A 17,578-nucleotide genomic window follows, 5' to 3' on the forward strand; every position below is an offset into this window, starting at 1 on the left:
TTCAGTACAAATAAAAACCATTGAGTTCACAGAATTCACAACTGATGTTGAGAGCAAGAAGACTATCGATCACACAGTTTAAGTTTAATCGTAGTGATACCGAGTCGTAAGTCAGCAAGTACTTGAGTAATTACGTCAGTTCTCTGCGAGTATCACTTTTCAGCGAAGTAAACCACGATCTTTTTGAGAAAAACCCAAGTAACGTGTTATAAGTTATTCGAGTAAACTCAATCTGCATTATGCAGACCGGCCGCATACGGCATCCAATGCCCAACACATACGTACAACGTGCATTATGCATGCAGCACACGTGCAATATACATAGCACTAACGAGTTGCACTGCGCGCGTTCTTGCACCTCCCACCGCGCGCACCGTTAGAAATACTAGTCCGCCCGCGCGCCCGTATACATACGTACACGGTTTTCACTGTTTTGGTAATTTTCCACAGCCATTCGCGTGTGTACCACAGAACTAAAGGCGGACTCACACTGTGCGATTTTTACTGCGATGCGCTGCGCTGCGACAATGTGCGATATCGCAGCCTGTTGCACTCTGTCGTAGGTGCTGCGATGTATACCGCACACTGTGCGATTTGTGGCCTACGATTTAAACCGTGCGCATGCGTACATCGCACATTATGGCACCTGTTCATCATGAAGAACGGTAACCATGAATGAAGTCACTCGTGAATGTTTGTATTTTATTATTATTTTTTTTTTTTTGCGACGTTGGTTTGTAAAGTACATGTATATTCAAGCTTACTTTTTTTTTCTTTTGGTTTGACTCTAAAGTAACTACAGAAATTACTAGATAAGTATGAATCAAATAACACTGTATACAGTTCTAAGAAATAAAGTTAATAATGACAGAAAAATGAAATATGCCATATTTTGGTATCAATTTGGATCATTGCCTGGATCAAAGTCCCCCCCCCCCCAAAAAAAAAAAGGGGGGGGGGAGGGTGGGGTGTTTGTAGGATTCTTGATCATTGGAAATAATCATTTACAGCATATTACGCATATTTATGTAATTATAACAATGGGTAGAAATCACAGTAAGGGTGAAAATGTACTGCTTGGCGGAGGTCTGTATTCTCTGAATGCTTTTCTATGGCTTTGCTAGTGGAATTCTAACATTGTGGTTTCTCAAGCACATAAAATATTGTGCTGACATATTTTTCGGGTTGGCCCTTGAAAAAGTAAATCTTGTTTTGTGTACGTAATATTACCATCCAGATGTAAGGGAATCACACTTATTTACAATATATATTGATTCACAAATAAAAACGTGACAAGAATAAAGATAATGATATATTCAAGTCATTAAATTAGATATACAATATAGATTAATTGATCACAATTAAAGTCAATTAAATAGTTTATTTATTTCCATCATCACAAAAGAAAAAGAGAAGATGGTACAAAGCGGTACAAGTTGTTGGTTTGTCTTTACATAACATGACTACAGCTGTATGCTTCAATTAGTTCAATACAATTGTACTGTCAAAAAAGGCCCCCCCAAAAAAGGCAAAACTAGTAGGAAAAGCAATATCATAATTGTGATGTACAATGCACATATACATACTCTAGTGTGGATGTCATAGTTCTTATGATAGTATCACACAAAGTGACCAAAAACATCAACTTCCATTTCTTTTCCACATAAACAATGAATAAATTCAGTCAACTTTAACATCTACAAGAAGTTCAGTTCAACGAGTTACCATTACAATTTGCACGCGACAACTACCTATGCCACTACAACTTCCCAAATAATGTTGCAAAAACAAACAAACAAACAAACAAACCTCAGAAAGCAAATTGCTGCAATCTAACATACTCTACAAGCAATGTTTACAGTTAGAGTTTATGTACAAAGGTACATAAACACTTACTGTGAACATACAGTGTATTTTGGAAAATGCCAAAATGAAATGATCATACCAGCATCCGAAGGGGTGCTTGGAGATGCACTAAATGTGCTACTGGTCCTAATCCAGATTAATCAGACACTGCATACACTGCAAAATACTGTGGCAAAGCAGCCATTTGAATTGAAATTCCAACTGTGTGTAAACCTTGTCCATTGTATACCTTAATAATGTAATATCATTACAGGAGATCTCATCTTCAACACTGTCCATTTTCTGTCCATCCCAGATTATGTTGGTGCCTACCTTAGACATTCTTTACAAGAAGAAGATGTGCTGGTTAAAATGTGTGGAAGAAAAAAAAAGATAAAAGGTTCAAGGCTAGAGTACATGTATTTTTGGTTACACATTTTACTTTCCAGAATTGACTTATAAGCAAGAAATATACAATTGTGTTACCAATATCAAATCAGGAAGATACAAATGAATGGACATTGAATTGCTTTGAATGATAAGGGTAAGTGGCAAATTGTAGCCCACAATGTAGCAAAAACAACTATAACAATTTGCTGACTCAAACTCTCAGATGTTGAGTCCAGAAATAAATGTTATCCATCAATACAGATAGAGGTATGATAAAAAACAAGCAAACAAACAAACATAATTTTGTGCGGGGGGGGGGGGGGGGGGAGATCAGTAGTTAAAATATGTATGATTAAAATACCATGCAGCACTTATACGGTAGCATATACAGATGACTGCCTAGGAAAAAATAGCCAACTCAGAATGCTGTCTGCTGCATTCACATTACTCTAAATTCAGAATTGCACAGGAACATGATTTCTTGTTTACAGTTATAGTACAACTTATTGCAATGATACATGTGCCATTCTCCATTTTTCTAGTTCAAACATTTCTGGCAATACATGTATCATTGTCAGACTCACAATTTAATACACTTAGACAAGGGCAATGAAAACACACTGTGCAATTCCATCATTGTGCAATGATTAAAGCCTTGTTGATGTAGACTGGCGTTATTAGGGTGATTAATAAGTTTACAAAACTAAGTTGTTCAATGGTCAAGTTAAACTAATATTAGAAAACTTACAATAAGCTCTCACTTCCACATAGGCCTAAGGTGTTGTTACTCTGCGCAGTCTTGTGAGTGACGAAGAAATATGATGTCATGTCACTACCACTTTTGCAACAGTACAAGTCATGTACAACAACTTCAAGGTAAAACATCTCTTGAACTTCTGAAGTTTTCCATCGATTCAAAAAAGTTTTGCTTACATGTTCAGCTCACTGCAAAGTGTGTTGCTGTGGTAACAGCACTAATTGCCCTCAAAATTACGTAACGGCTTTGAGAACAGCTTTCTTCCCCAGTTTTCAAGCCATTAAAACAATGTTTGGTACACATGTTGAGTTTCATGTAAAGTTGCACAAAACATACAATTCTAAACAGTAGTGGAATGTCTCTGAACATTGTAATGGCCCTCACAAATCAAACAAAATCTTGAGGAGTTTTTTCCCTCTCCAATTTTTCAGTGATACAAACAAAACATGGTACGTTTGTTGTACTTGATTTAAAGTTGCAGGATAAATTTTAAAGAGAAACTGAAAGTGCATTGCAGGAGTAACAGTGCATAATCGCCTTAAAATCATGACAAAACCTTGCACATTGAAATTCTTCAGCTGTTTGTTGGTATTTCAGAAAAAAAAAGACTCACTGTGATTGCATGTAAATTTGACTTTTTCGAGAGGAGCTGTGTTTGTAGTTGAAATAAAACCATTGTAAGTTAACATCAAATGCATGTAAAATTCACGGAAACTTGCTCTGATGGTCCAACATAAATGAAAGAATATAGTTGTAAGTCAATATGTCAGTTTCTTCAAGTTCCACCTTCAGGACTGCCTGCTGTAGTAGCTGCCATTTTCCTGCTTTGAAAAGTCACATTTTGTTTCCAGTAAGTCCCAGAGAGACAGCAATGTCATCCCACATCGATCTTGCAGTTACAGGTGTAAGTGTTGAGGTGAACTGCATGACAAGGGCTAAACAAACACACAAAAAAAAGAGAGCAAAAGGGAGAAAACAGGGGAAATATTAATTGTTACAAAAATGCATAAGGTTCCCTGTGAAGCAAATGTTTGTAGTTTAGGATGCCTCCAACTTTCCGCCCTTTTGCTCACAGTGTTTACAGCACTTGAACTACATACATTAGCAACTGACAACCACAGTTGAGTTATCAAGTTGAGTTTTTATGAAGTTCCTCGACCATGGAATTGACTGTGGAATTTTATTTTTCTTGAGAAAGTAAAGAACAATGTGGCATGTTTTTATTTTATACTTAGAGAGCTTACACCTGAATAATCCTTGTTGATGTGATAACTTAAAATCAGCAAATTTCGACAGTGATCTTAGATCTGAATCCCCTGACAAAAAGAAGTATCCCTGGATGATAATTCTGTGAATAAAGCCAACTCAACAATGTTCTTTGAAGTATGTAAATCAAATTTGGGATTTTCAGGTACACCCCAAATACATAAATATGTTGCACTTGTCTGTACAGAGATAAACAACCACAACAAGCATGTTTTGTTTTTCTTTCTCTCTGTATTTGAGGGGTAAAGCAAACATTTTCCATTAGTGCATCAGCAGGGTACCTACTGCTGATAAAATTTTGGTTTCCTTTGCTTCTTGACTCCTCCTTATCTTCTTAGGTTTTGCTTTGACAGGTCCTGCTTCTCCTTCTCCAGCTCCTTATGTGTAGCATTTCAGCCTTTGACGCCTTAATGGTAGAGTTTCTATCATCTTGTAATTCCTAGTAAATAGGAGAAAAAGAAAAAGAAAAAAAAAACACAAACATGAATACATATTATTGTATTGAATTAGAATGATGAAGAGAGATGCATTTCTCGTATGTCTTACAATTGATTCATTCTTTCAGAGAGATGATGTTTTCATTAATTTCTAGAAATTGCTAACAATCAACGGTATTAGAAGTTCTATGAATAAACTATTCATTACTTTTAGGCTAGCATGAATGAAATTTTTATTTTCTTCAAAATAATGTAAAAGACAGTTAAATTACACTTTTTGAAATAATTTCTTTCTTTCTCTCAACTTAGTGGGTTTTTTTTTAATTGTCAAGCCACCATAAAAAGAAAAAGAAACTGATGTATTCACACATGCAGTCACATAAAAATTTTGGAAAGTATGAAAAAGTGTTTATTTTATCTTCTAACACATATACTGTACCTCAGTCTCCAAAATTGGTACCAGGTAAGTGATCGTCTTGGCATGTTTGTCCTCAGAAATTGTAGGTAATAGAGGGATTCATTTACTTCTGCAGGACAACCGGTTGCCAGCTGCTCCTTTTCTGCTCTTCCTTTTCAACATTGTGACAAGCTTGTGTATGAATTCCTTAGAGATTTCATTTTTATTCAGACCTGTTTAGGATGACACAAAGGGACAAATATTTTTAGGTATTAATGATATTTACAGTAGACTCTGAATTTACCATTTGGGTAACAAGGACAACATTTGGGAATGAATAGAGTTAACAAAAACATATAGTGATACACAAATTTATTCAACTATTCACCATTGTTTATCATTGGAAATAGCAGAAGCACTTGCATGTAACTCAGAATAACATCATAGAGGCCTGCACATAAGTGTTTCATAAATTCATATATCATAATCATAATTATTACAGTCATTAACTAGATGCTCTAAGGTCCTAGGGCCTGAAAGCTAAACCAAATTACACTATGCATTGATACATGTGTATTTAGTACAAGTATGTTGATATACATGAGTAACACATATAACGCATACAGCATTTGTTTCCTACAGTCTGCAATTTTGGATAATTCATGATTGCCCTTGAATGATGTTTTATATTCTGCAATCAAACTGCAAGTCCAATTTGTACACCTACAGATTGGGGCAGGGTCTTTGATGATTTCAGACTGAGAATTCATTTTGATATACTTTGTTATGAAATTAAAGGGCAATTGAAGTTAACAGAGAGTATGACATGTATACCGGTACTACAGTGTATACTATAGCCTTACCAAGTGCTGTGCACAGCACGTTTGTGACTTGCTGAGGCAGCAACGACAAGACTGTGTTTATTATCGACACAGATTAACAAATGACGCGCTACCAGATAATCAAATACTTTGTAGCACTAGTCTGCAGACCTGGACATGAACATGTTACAGCCTCATACAGTAACAACTTTCAGTTTGGAGTGAATGATAGATCATCACATAAAAACTCGCAGTGACAAACATGGATAAAATGTTAATCACCTAGTGACCTACATGTAGAGAGGGTCATTTCACTGCATTGCAGTTGTTTTGTGGGTGTGTGTTTCTACAATTCTAGACTACAATTTCCGTACAAATCTCCAAGATCAATTGATCAATCAAAGTTACCTCAGCTCCATTTAGGCCTTATTCTTAAAAATCTAGAGTGCTATACTCCTGCCCTAGTTAGGCAATTTCCATGAGACTAGACCCTATGTCTACTCTCCAAAAAAATGTTTGGGAGGATCCGAGAGCCGTCAAAGATTTTTTTTTTTTTTTTTTTTTATGTCATTAAACTCCTCCGAACATATTGTTTATTTTTTTTGTCTAGGATCTGGATTCATACTGCTTGTACCGGTAACTATAGCAATGGATCTCAAATAATATACAGTGTAGGTCTAACACCTAGAGTTCTAATTCCTCTAATCGTTTAATACAAAATGTAAGCCTACGGTTCTAGACCACCAAGGTCGAAGCCCAGGGCAGGAAAGGCTAGCACAGCTACTGACAATCTAGATCCAGTAGGTGCCTAGGCCTAAGTAATAATCTACACTGTATTTCTGTAGTCATCACTAGCTTAACCAGATTAGGCCTAGGCCTACCGTATGATTTTTAAATCCACGAGCACATTTTTGGAAAAAAATGTAGACCCATCTAACGTTAGTACCCTTACGGTAGATCACCGTAAGCTAATAGGGACTAGAAACATTAGGCCTACCATCGTTTAATGTTGTACTTGTAGAACGGGTCTAAAACTAAGAAGAAGAAGCCTGGTGACTGCGAGTAGTGCCAACGTTAGTGCATGCTATGACTGCTACTGCCTAGTGCTTGACTAGTGCTTAGGGTCTAGACTAACCCCAGGACGCTCCATGTACACAGTTATACTGTCCTGTGTGTTGGGGCTGGTCACAGTTAGGTCTAACGTTAGACTAGCCTGACCAGACAGCTGTGCACAGCACAGCAGTCGCTTCGCGACAGCGGCTGCGTGTAGTTAGGTCTAGACAGACTAGTTAATCTATATTTATAAGACTTAAGAATGTAGATTTCTAGAGATCTTATCAGTTACATCTTAACGTTAATGGGCTAGACTTTCAATATCAATATCCTTTCCTATCAACGTGTAAAAAAAAATATCTGGATCTCTCTAACTGTTGGTTAGGTTACTCTTTTTCAAAGTTAGACAGAAATCACGTCTAACGTTAGGCCCTAACGTTACTTAGCTGTTTACGTGTTAGTGTTCATGTCCACGTCAGTCGATCCAGTGGCAGTGCAATACTAAGCCAATATGGTCTAGACTTAGATCTAGGGCCTGTCCAGACCAGGGGCCTAGTTAGTACTAACGTTAGTAGTAACGTTAGTAGTAAATTTATATCCTGTAAATTAATGTCGATTTATTAAAATTCGACTGGAACACGTACCACAATATAGATCTACAGTAGGCCTAGAACCACTTCTAGGCCCACACACGTATTTAGGCATGGCTAGATATGGGTCTAGTTTATAGTATACTCAGTAGGGCCTAGGTCTAGTAGGCCCTATAATTTAAACATTAACGTTAGATCTAACACTTTTGACTTAACAAGTTAGTCCAAGGGCCAAGGCTATGCATACAGACAGTACCGGTCCGGCGGTACGCACACAAAATTTAACCAACCCACAGATTGTTTAATCTGCCCTCGTTCAAACTCTATACATGGGACTACGTATGGACAAAACCGCTGCGATGGACGCGAGAAGCCCATATTCATGGTAGAATTACTCACGATTGCATTCTAAGTCGTTGTAAAACTCCCTCCCCATCTCATCTTCGTCATCACGTTGAGATAGATCAGTAAGCAATTGTGGAATAAAGGAAGCATATCCAGCCAAATCTTGATTAGTATTTCTTCTACAGCCTTGTTTCACAGAAAGTTTTCGATCATCGTCGCAAGCGATTGTCGCAGAATTTTGAACATGTTCAAAGTTCTGCGATGGGGCTGCGATGGCTGCGATAGCCCCCAAATCGCCGGTTGTCGTATCGCAGACATCCTCACACTGTGCGATTTCTCGTCGTGCGACATCGCAAAGGGTAAATCGCAGTAAAAATCGCACAGTGTGAGTCCGCCCTAAGAGTTCTGTGGTGTGTACACGTGTGTGTGTTGTTGACGTGTGACGAAATCTTCGCCGTACCGCATCGCATGGATATGACGATATGACAAAATCCTCGTAAGAATGCGCAGGAAAGAGTACTAGTACTAGTACTGATGCGCAGCGTTATTACACACCCAAACGACACACAGAATCAGACAGAAATCCTTGACCACGGTTGAGTGGAGGCGAGTACATTTCCGATTCTTGCATCGACCTAAAATGTTACGTAATCCCGCGCTTTGGTCGTCCAGTCGGTTTAGGCATGGTGTAACTCCATGGTTTAGGCCAGGGACTCACTTCACACGCCCCAAATGACGAGTACAGACCAAGGAGGTACAAGACCTTGGTAGTTTAATACATCAAGTATACCCATTCATAAAGAACAAAATAAAATTAAATGATAATATAATAATAACTAGAAAAGCACTCCGAGAGTGCAGACCTGCGCCAAGCAGTTACTTATCCACAAAATGATACTTGCTCTTCTAAGTACAGTTGAACCTCTATTATCCGGCCTCCCTTTATCCGGATCTCTCTATTATCCGGACGCAATCTCGCCGTGATATTTTTTTAATAATTACGGGAAGAAAGGGGGATTCCCAACTCCTTGAGAACTCCTACCCAAACACACATGAATTACATATTACTTCCAATATGATTAACATACATTGCATCAAATTTCCTTCCAAATTACCTTCAGACATTTCAACATCCCGAAACATCCCCAAATGTAACAATGAAAAGGTTGCAGTATACACATTGCTACATGTGGTACTACAATGGGCTTCATAAGTACATGTGTATGTATATGTACATGTATAAAGCATTGAGTCTCCCGTATCCGGCCAAATCCCTTATCCGGATGAGCCCCGGTCCCGACTTGTCCGGATACGAGAGGTTCAACTGTAAGTGATTTTCACCCACTGAAAAATCGCCCGATTTCCCAATATAGAAGTCTTTGTTACGTCATAAACCCTCAGATGCGCGGCGCGCCCAAAGAGGTTCTATATTATGTATGAAAACATATGAACCTCTTTGGGCGCGCCTCTCCCCAGCACTTTAGTGCGCGCATGCAAACCTCAAATACGCGCAGCCTAAACTCCCAAGTTCATTGACCCTACCTGCCAAAATATCAAAATCCGTCATAAATTCCCCCCAAATTCTCGGATCACTACCAAAAGTTAATCGCTTGTTACTCGTGTCATTCTCAACCTTTCCTGCAAGTTTCATCCCAATCCGTTGACTGCTTTTTGAGTTATTTTGCACACTGACAAACGAACGAACGAACGAACAAACCAACAGTGACGAAAACATAACCTCCTCCCTTGGCGGAGGTAACTAGAAAGCACTCTGAGAGCGCAGACCACCGCCAAGCATGCAGCCCATTTCCACCCGCACTGATCTTGTTCTTCCACAGAGATCAGTGATTTCCACCCATACGTACTATAGCATTGTGTGCTGAAAGCCACCCGATTTCCCAATATAGAAGCCTTTGTTACGTCATAAACCCTCAGCTGCACAGCGCGCCTCGCCCTAGCAGAAATTATACAACACATGTATGGAATCTTGCCATCTGATTGGATAAATGCTGGTCACATGACATTCAGAGGAATCGGCTATCCAACGCTCACACTCAATGGCAGTGCAATAGTCGACTATTGAACGGTACAAGCGAACCACCCGTGCAATAGACCCTAGGACACACTGAACTTGTGTATCGTACAGCTAGCTGGCATTGATGCATACGCGCACCCGTAGGGTTTGCGCTGCGCCAGCACGCAACAACCGTTTATGTGTACCATACAATATCATGTACCACCACCGGTCACCTACGCAAGTCGCACGGCCATGCCACTACGTTATCATGGCTACGTAGACCTACCTCTTTTCACCCGAGCTTTGTTCTCGTCTCTGATGAGGATCTCAGCGCACTGCTAATCATGAGTGAAATACAGCAGCAAATACTATGAAAGTTATCAAATACAGTATGCTTTAAATAGAGGTAAGCAAACTCTCTAGACCTAGCTATATAGGGTTTAGTTAGACCTTTTTCAAGACCTAGGGGGCCTACCAGAGATCGAGCCAGTGGCAGTACGCTAGTTGGCCTAACGTTAGGCGTAGGCTTTCGCATACGTAGTTCTCGATCTACCTATTTAGGGTTAAAACATAATCTATTTTTCGTCTAAACTGTAGGCCATGCCTAAATATTTCGATATCATGTGTTGTATAAAACAAATATTCAATGTTTATCATTCGTGCGACGGTACCGAATATTACATTCGGTACAAGTTTAACCGTTCTATTCAACTCCGCTTCGCGTCGTTGAATAGAACGGTTAAACTTGCACGCTCATGTAATATTCGGAACCGTCGCACTCATAAACATTGAATATTTGTATACTAGAGCACGCACCAGCACGCACTTTAGTGCGCGCATGCAAACCTCAAATATACGCGCAGCATGAACTCCCACAAAAAAAGAATGTTAAAGAAAGAATGCTTAATTTTTGGTTAAAGATTATTACTAGAAAAGAAAGAAAATATTAATCTATTGTATGTAATATCATATCACTTTTGCATAGTTATAAGATATATTCATCACCATGGTTGTTGAAAGTTTATGATACACTAAATGAGTTAGGAATGTCTTTTGTTAGGAATAACTTTGAAAACGTAAGTTCTTCGTGGTTTAGGTGTTCGATAAAACTTAATCGAACAAAGATCGCGAAGTTTAAGATCGCGATCTTTAAGATCTCGAAGTTTTGTCAGTGTGACCGCAAACTTCCCGCGAAACTTCTCGATCTGTTTGCGGGCGGTGCCTCCGAAGCGCGAGGCCATTGTCATGTACAGATGTGCATTGTTACGTCACAATCACTAGCCATCGGACGGCGCATTCTTGCTTGCGCGCGTACCAATGGCCCAAACTTCGCGATCTTAAACTTCTCGATCTTTTGCCAGTCTGACCGCGCCTTAAGAGACGAATTTGTACAGAATTGGCAGTCTAAGATAAGTAACAGTTCATGTTGTACGAATTACAGAATCTATCAAACGAATTTATGTTTAGATCCATATTTGTTAAAAATCCCTAGCATGTTCAGACAACTTCTTTCCAAATTTCGCTGCGCCAACCACAGATTGCCATTGTAATGGGTAGGTATGCTGGTATTTTTTTTTAGGTGATCCGAGTATCCTCTCGGATCACCTTCTGTATCTCTACGGATTCTTTATTCTTCTTCTTTGTTTGTTTCTTTATTTCTCCCCAAAAGTTGTGCAGAGGTTAGCTCAGAAAGTACTCTGCCTATCAATTTCAAAATTATACCATGTATGCATCATGTCCTAAAGACAACAAATCTAATGCATCATTGTGATCAGTCGACCGTGACGTCACTATGACGTCATTATATGAAAACACATTCTCAATTATATCTAATTAATGGAATGGAATATTTCAATGAAATTTGCGTCACATATATTTCAAGTTATGCGCATTCTACTCATATTCTCAAAATTCATATTTTCTCTAAAAACGTGCGCGTACGCGCGCGTTGAAATATTTGCATACTCCAATCGAGCTCAAAATTTTTTTGCACACGTTTCAGACCATTTAGAGCATTTTTTGAAAAATTGAAAAAATTGGACGGACGCGTACGCGCGCTTATATGCGCACGCACAGCTCATATGTCATAGAAATTTCCCGTTTTTTCACACTTATCAGATGCCTGAAATGTCAAGGAATATTTCTGCCAAGTTTCAAGTCAATCCGATTCAATATGACGTCATACGGGCCCGTCAAAGTTGAAATTCCGCGCGCGCGTCAATGGCGATATACAGTGCAACTATGCCAAAAGACCGCCAATTTTAAATCCGATTTTACTCGTCAGGATGGACGATGACCCCCCATTTTCTTTACATATTTTGAAAGCTGATGAGTTGTACATGTCATTTTATGGGTTGGCGATGCTGGCAAAATGATGAAAAGATATCAAATTTCTTAATAAAATAAAAAAAGTAAATTTTCAAAATGACGTCATCAAATTTCAAGTTCACTCGAACGTATCCCACTAATCCTTCGCCAATTTTCATTCAGATTTCAGTATGTGGTAGCTTATTAAATGGTCTTTCATTAATATAATAACAACATTTTGATTGGATGACGGCATCACCTCGTGAAAATGGATTGAAAGTAATCTTGTCAAATTTGACCAGTATACGTGTTATGTCTATGGGAGTGCAGTTTTTCTGGAAATGAAAATTGACACGACTATCTTTTTCGACCACTAGCTCACTTATGCTTCGGTGAATTTCTCCCAAATTTTAATATGTTGTAGCTAAGACTTTGGGCTATCGTAAGTGTGCCCTCCATTTTTTCATACGACGTCGGCATCACGTCGAAAAACTTGGCTAAAATTTGCACTTGGCTTCGATGCAGCGTCATTTTGCTTAATACACAGGGCCTATGGAGGATGAAATAGGTCAGTGCATAGCGCATCCGACTCGTAATCCTAAGGTCCCGGGTTCGAGGCTCACCCCTGCCAATATTTTTTTTCACTTTTTTTTAAACACTTTTTTTCTTCTTTTTCTTTAGTTAGTCTTATTCTCCCTTCCTTACTTTATCTTTTTCTGATTTTTTTTATGCTTCTTCAAATTTCTATGAAATAACTTCATTTTTTCTTTATTTTTCTTTCTTAAGTCTACTTTCTGTGCAATAGATCAATAACAACAATGGCTATCAACCCCATATTTTGCACATGTTTAGTTCGTGTCACGTACATTATTTCATAAAATAACAACTACTTGATCAGACACCATCTTGGGTATGTAAATTAGGGTCAAAGGTCATAAATGTTTCATCCTGTATCTTGGTGAATACATGTCCTATCTTTCCCATATATTGCACACGTAAAGACCATGTTACAGGGATCATTTCATAAAATAACCACTTTTTGCTCAGATGCCATCTTGTCTGTGCAAAGTGGGGTCAAAGGTCATATGTACTTCTCTTTCTATCTTCGCTATGACGTGTTATCTCTATGGGAGGGAATTTTTTAGATATGAAAATTGACATGACTCTTTATCGAGCACTATCTTACTTATGCTTCGGTGAATTTCTCTGAGATTTTAATATGTTGTAGCTGAGACTTTGCACTATCAGGACTCGAATCATTGATTAAAAAAAAAATCGGATCACCTTAATTTGTCAGTGATGACAAATTACAATCTCTAGTTTTTTTTTTTGTTTTAAAGAATATTTTATTCTTCATCAATGGAAACATAATATACAAATAAATTGATACAAAAATCTCCGGACCAATTTTATAGTCCTTTTCAACATTGGATGCAACACTGATACCAAAACTTTACATCGGTTTAACATGTTTTGATACACTCTGGTACATTTTTTTCACAATCAATATATACAATCCATATAAACATCTCTTCTTTTCTAGTTTTACATTACTAATTCCTCAATCTCTTAACAATTTTTTCTTTCATTACATAATAAATTCTATTAACTGAATCACTTACCCCAAAAATATTTCTTTTCAGCTTTCATACAATCCAACCTAAAATATCAATATCCATTGATTGAAGTTTTTTGTTAAAAAACAAAACAAAAACAACCCCCTCGCCACCCTCCTTCTCAATACCCCCGTCCATTCTCCCTCTTACTACCCCACCCCATCCCCCCTCCCCCTTCCAGAACCCCCATCATAACAAAACCTCAAAAGCAACTGAAACCTGTGTGTCCTGACTTACATTATAACACTTAATACGAGTGCGTGGAAAAGGCATTTCCTGGTGGATGTGCGGCAGACCATACTCTGTTAAATAAACGTAAAGCAAATTCTCAATTCTTTTTCCAGTTTTCCCACTTTTTGAACATTATGATCGATTGAACATTATGATCGATTTTGTAATTTATGTAATTCTAATAGACTAGGGGATGAATTTCACTATCTATTTGAGTGTCATACATTGAATAATGCCAGGAATAAATTGTCCTATTATAGAATAAGACCAAACACTTTAAAGATGTCTCAGTTATTTAATTCCAGAAATCGTAGGGAGTTGATAAATTTAGCTAAATTTTGTAAGGAAATAATGAAGCTCCATAAGAAATAATAATTATTATTTGTATTTTTAATAATCATTATTTGTATTTTTTCATGTAAATATAGCTTTTTACAATGTTTTGCTTTCTATTATTGAAATTGCTTTTATCTGCGTTATTGTTGCCCTGCTTTTTTTATTAACTGTTTTGTTTGTCTTACTTCTCTCTTTCCTTCTCTGTCTTTCTCTCTCACTCTCTTTCTCTCTTCTGGGTCCTGCACCATTCTGTATATTATGTATATTTTGTAGATATCATGCAATTTTCTGTGTGTGTATATATATATATATATATATATATATATATATATATATATAATTTACGATGTATATTAATGTATTAATTAACTGATTTTATCTGTTACGATGTTTGTTTGAATTTTCTTCAATACCCTGACGTTGGGTGACATAAGAAAATAAAAAAAAAACCATTGTCAAACCATTGTCAAACCATTGTCATTGACCCTACCTGCCAAAATATCAAAAATCCTTCATAAATTCCCCCAAAATTCTCAGATCACTACCAAAAGTTAATCGTTTGTTACTTGTGTCATTTTCAACCTTTCTTGCAACTTTCATCTCAATACGTTAACTACTTTTTGAGTTATTTTGCACACGGACAAACTAACGAAATAACGATTTAACAAACAAACCAACAGTAACGAAAGCATAACCTCCCCCCTTGGCGGAGGTAATTAGGCCTAGATAGTGGGTCCTAAGTCTATTGTCTGCGTAGTCCTATTGGTGGACTCAACTCGTCTACGCTTTCCTTATATTTGCCACCTGTCAAACTTTGATTTTTTTTTTTCTTATTTTATGTGTGCTTTTGGGACACACATAATCATGCATATAAATACGCACAAAGAGTCACCAAAAAACAAAAATAAAATCAAAACAATTAATGCACAAAACTACAGCATAAACAATAAAGTACCGTATCCGGTATACCGCCACTCGATGACAATCACACAATCCACAAATATATATATATATATATAATACCATGATCCGAAACTCTTGTTGGCAATATGATTAAAAACATACTAAGAAAAAAAAACCCACGAAAAATAAAAAAGAATTGTAGTTCAATATTTTCGTCTACAACGCGGCAGTGATGGTCACGTATCTTCTTCTGCTGTATTCTGAACTATACTATAATCATCTCTTCATGATTGAAAAGCACTAACACATCTAGGGGTGCGTTCGAGCGCTCTAAAGCGAACCAAAGCGAACTGAACTAAAGCGTACCGTACCGAACTGTGTCAGTTTGGGAGCGTTCGAATGCTCTGTGGAGAAAGTGTACCTCTCGAGTTATTTTTAGAAAAGTTCACGCTTGTTTGTAGCAAGAAGGTCATTCACCTTGCGCTTGACCTACTTACAGCTGTCCCGAACAAAGAGAATGATGTTTTTGCATTGTGACGTATGCGCATGATACGCGCATGGTTTACAACGAACTTTTGGTACGCTTTGGTACGCTTTTGGAGCACATCGGGAAGTGGTCCACTTTTGGCTCGGTACAGTACGGTACAGTACACTTTAGGAGCGTTCGAACGCTCCCCTGGCGCGGTACGGTACGGTACAGTTCACTTTAGGAGAGCGCTCGAACGCACCCACTGACTGAAGAGAAAGAGTGACGGCCATTCATTGTTATTCACAGCATATTTCAAAGGGATGGTACAGTTTCGGTTGAGATGGGGCTGCAGGTTTCAGCATTTTTTGACGACTTTATTTTTTGAGATGAGGAGAAATTTCTTATGAAATATGAAAGAGCATACAACATTCTAATAGGAATCCAGAGTTTATTTGATGAAAATTGGTATTGAAATGGCTGAGATATCCAAAACTTGTGATCATGATAAAAGTTGGGACCCACTTTTCACTATAGATAGGATCGCTTTGTTTTTCTTTGTTGTTGGATATCTCAGCACTATAGTTTCAAACCCGATTTTGATGAAATAAACTTCTTAGAATAAACCTCTTAGAATTGTTATGGATTTAACATTATTTTCAAAGTGGTTTCTTAGTATCTCGCAAAAACTTAAAAGCTGAATCCTCACCTCAATCATAATACCATCCCTTTATCCCCTCAGAATGTCTTCACATATCGTTATTATAGGCCACTCATACGAATATGATCTATATAAATCACAGTGAAACGCGCCCTTGTATTGCACACAGAAGGAAAACCTAATTCATTAATAGGCCTACGTGTTTCTTGTATCATTTTTGCCTAATCTATTCAATAGACCTTGGGAGTTCCAATTTCATGTGGTCTCCTGCCTTATTGTTTTTCTCTCCTTTTTTTCATACACGGTGAATGAAAGTAACATTATCTACGTAGAGTAGATTATTCTCATCCGATATACTTGTCATTTCCATTTTATGCTCATGCAAATTCGTAAGAGATGGACATAATATATGACTGAGTTCATTCCAATATAGGACCTACATTTGTTCACTAGTCTTTTGACCAAATAATCTCGGGGGGAAAACAGACAAAGTAAAAAGTTTTCATGTATTTTCCATCGATATTTGTCATCTGTGTCATGGGGGTCTTCAAGTAAAACTCTCATAATGATGTTGTATAATATGCGGCTCAGACTGCAGTGTTACGAGTATCACTTGCAGGCGGCGAGCCGTCAACTTTTTGAGATCACAGAGTTGAATGAGCCTGCCTTTTGTGCCGTCGACAAGGTATAGTAAAGAGTATGTGTGCTTGTAGTGAACTACAATATTAAAACGATTGACAATTATTTTCTATGGTTTACAACAAACATATCCACCATTCACAGCAAATGTTCTTGATATCCTATTGGTCGACTGCATGCCCATTTCGTGACATTCGCTAAAAGTGGTATAAAAAATGATGATGATGATACTTAGTAGTAGTAGTAGTAGTAGTAATAATAATAATAATAATAATAATAATAATAATAATAATAATAATAATAATAATAATAATAATGATAATAATAATAATAATAATAATAAAATAATAATAATAATAATAATAATAATAATAATAATAATAATAATAATAATAATAATAATGGCTACTTGTATAAATCCCATGAGCCGACTATAGTTCAAAGATCCACTTTTAACATAATCACGAAAAAATTTTGTGACTCAAGTAGAGTCTTGCTTTC

General features: G+C 37.4%; 1 long non-coding RNA gene across 1 annotated transcript; it reads right to left on the bottom strand.

Annotated features, from left to right (window-relative positions):
* Nucleotides 1-3,699: 3,699 nt before the first annotated feature.
* LOC140237645 (uncharacterized) lies at nt 3,700-7,991 on the bottom strand. Its single transcript, XR_011901860.1, has 4 exons — nt 7,956-7,991; nt 5,135-5,325; nt 4,544-4,697; nt 3,700-3,927 (listed from the first exon to the last, which is right to left on the bottom strand). It is a non-coding gene; the product is annotated as an uncharacterized lncRNA (long non-coding RNA).
* Between the last annotated feature and the right edge of the window lie 9,587 nt (nt 7,992-17,578).

Source organism: Diadema setosum, chromosome 14 (genome assembly GCF_964275005.1).
Source record: "Diadema setosum chromosome 14, eeDiaSeto1, whole genome shotgun sequence".
Classification (NCBI taxonomy): Eukaryota; Metazoa; Echinodermata; class Echinoidea; order Diadematoida; family Diadematidae; genus Diadema; species Diadema setosum.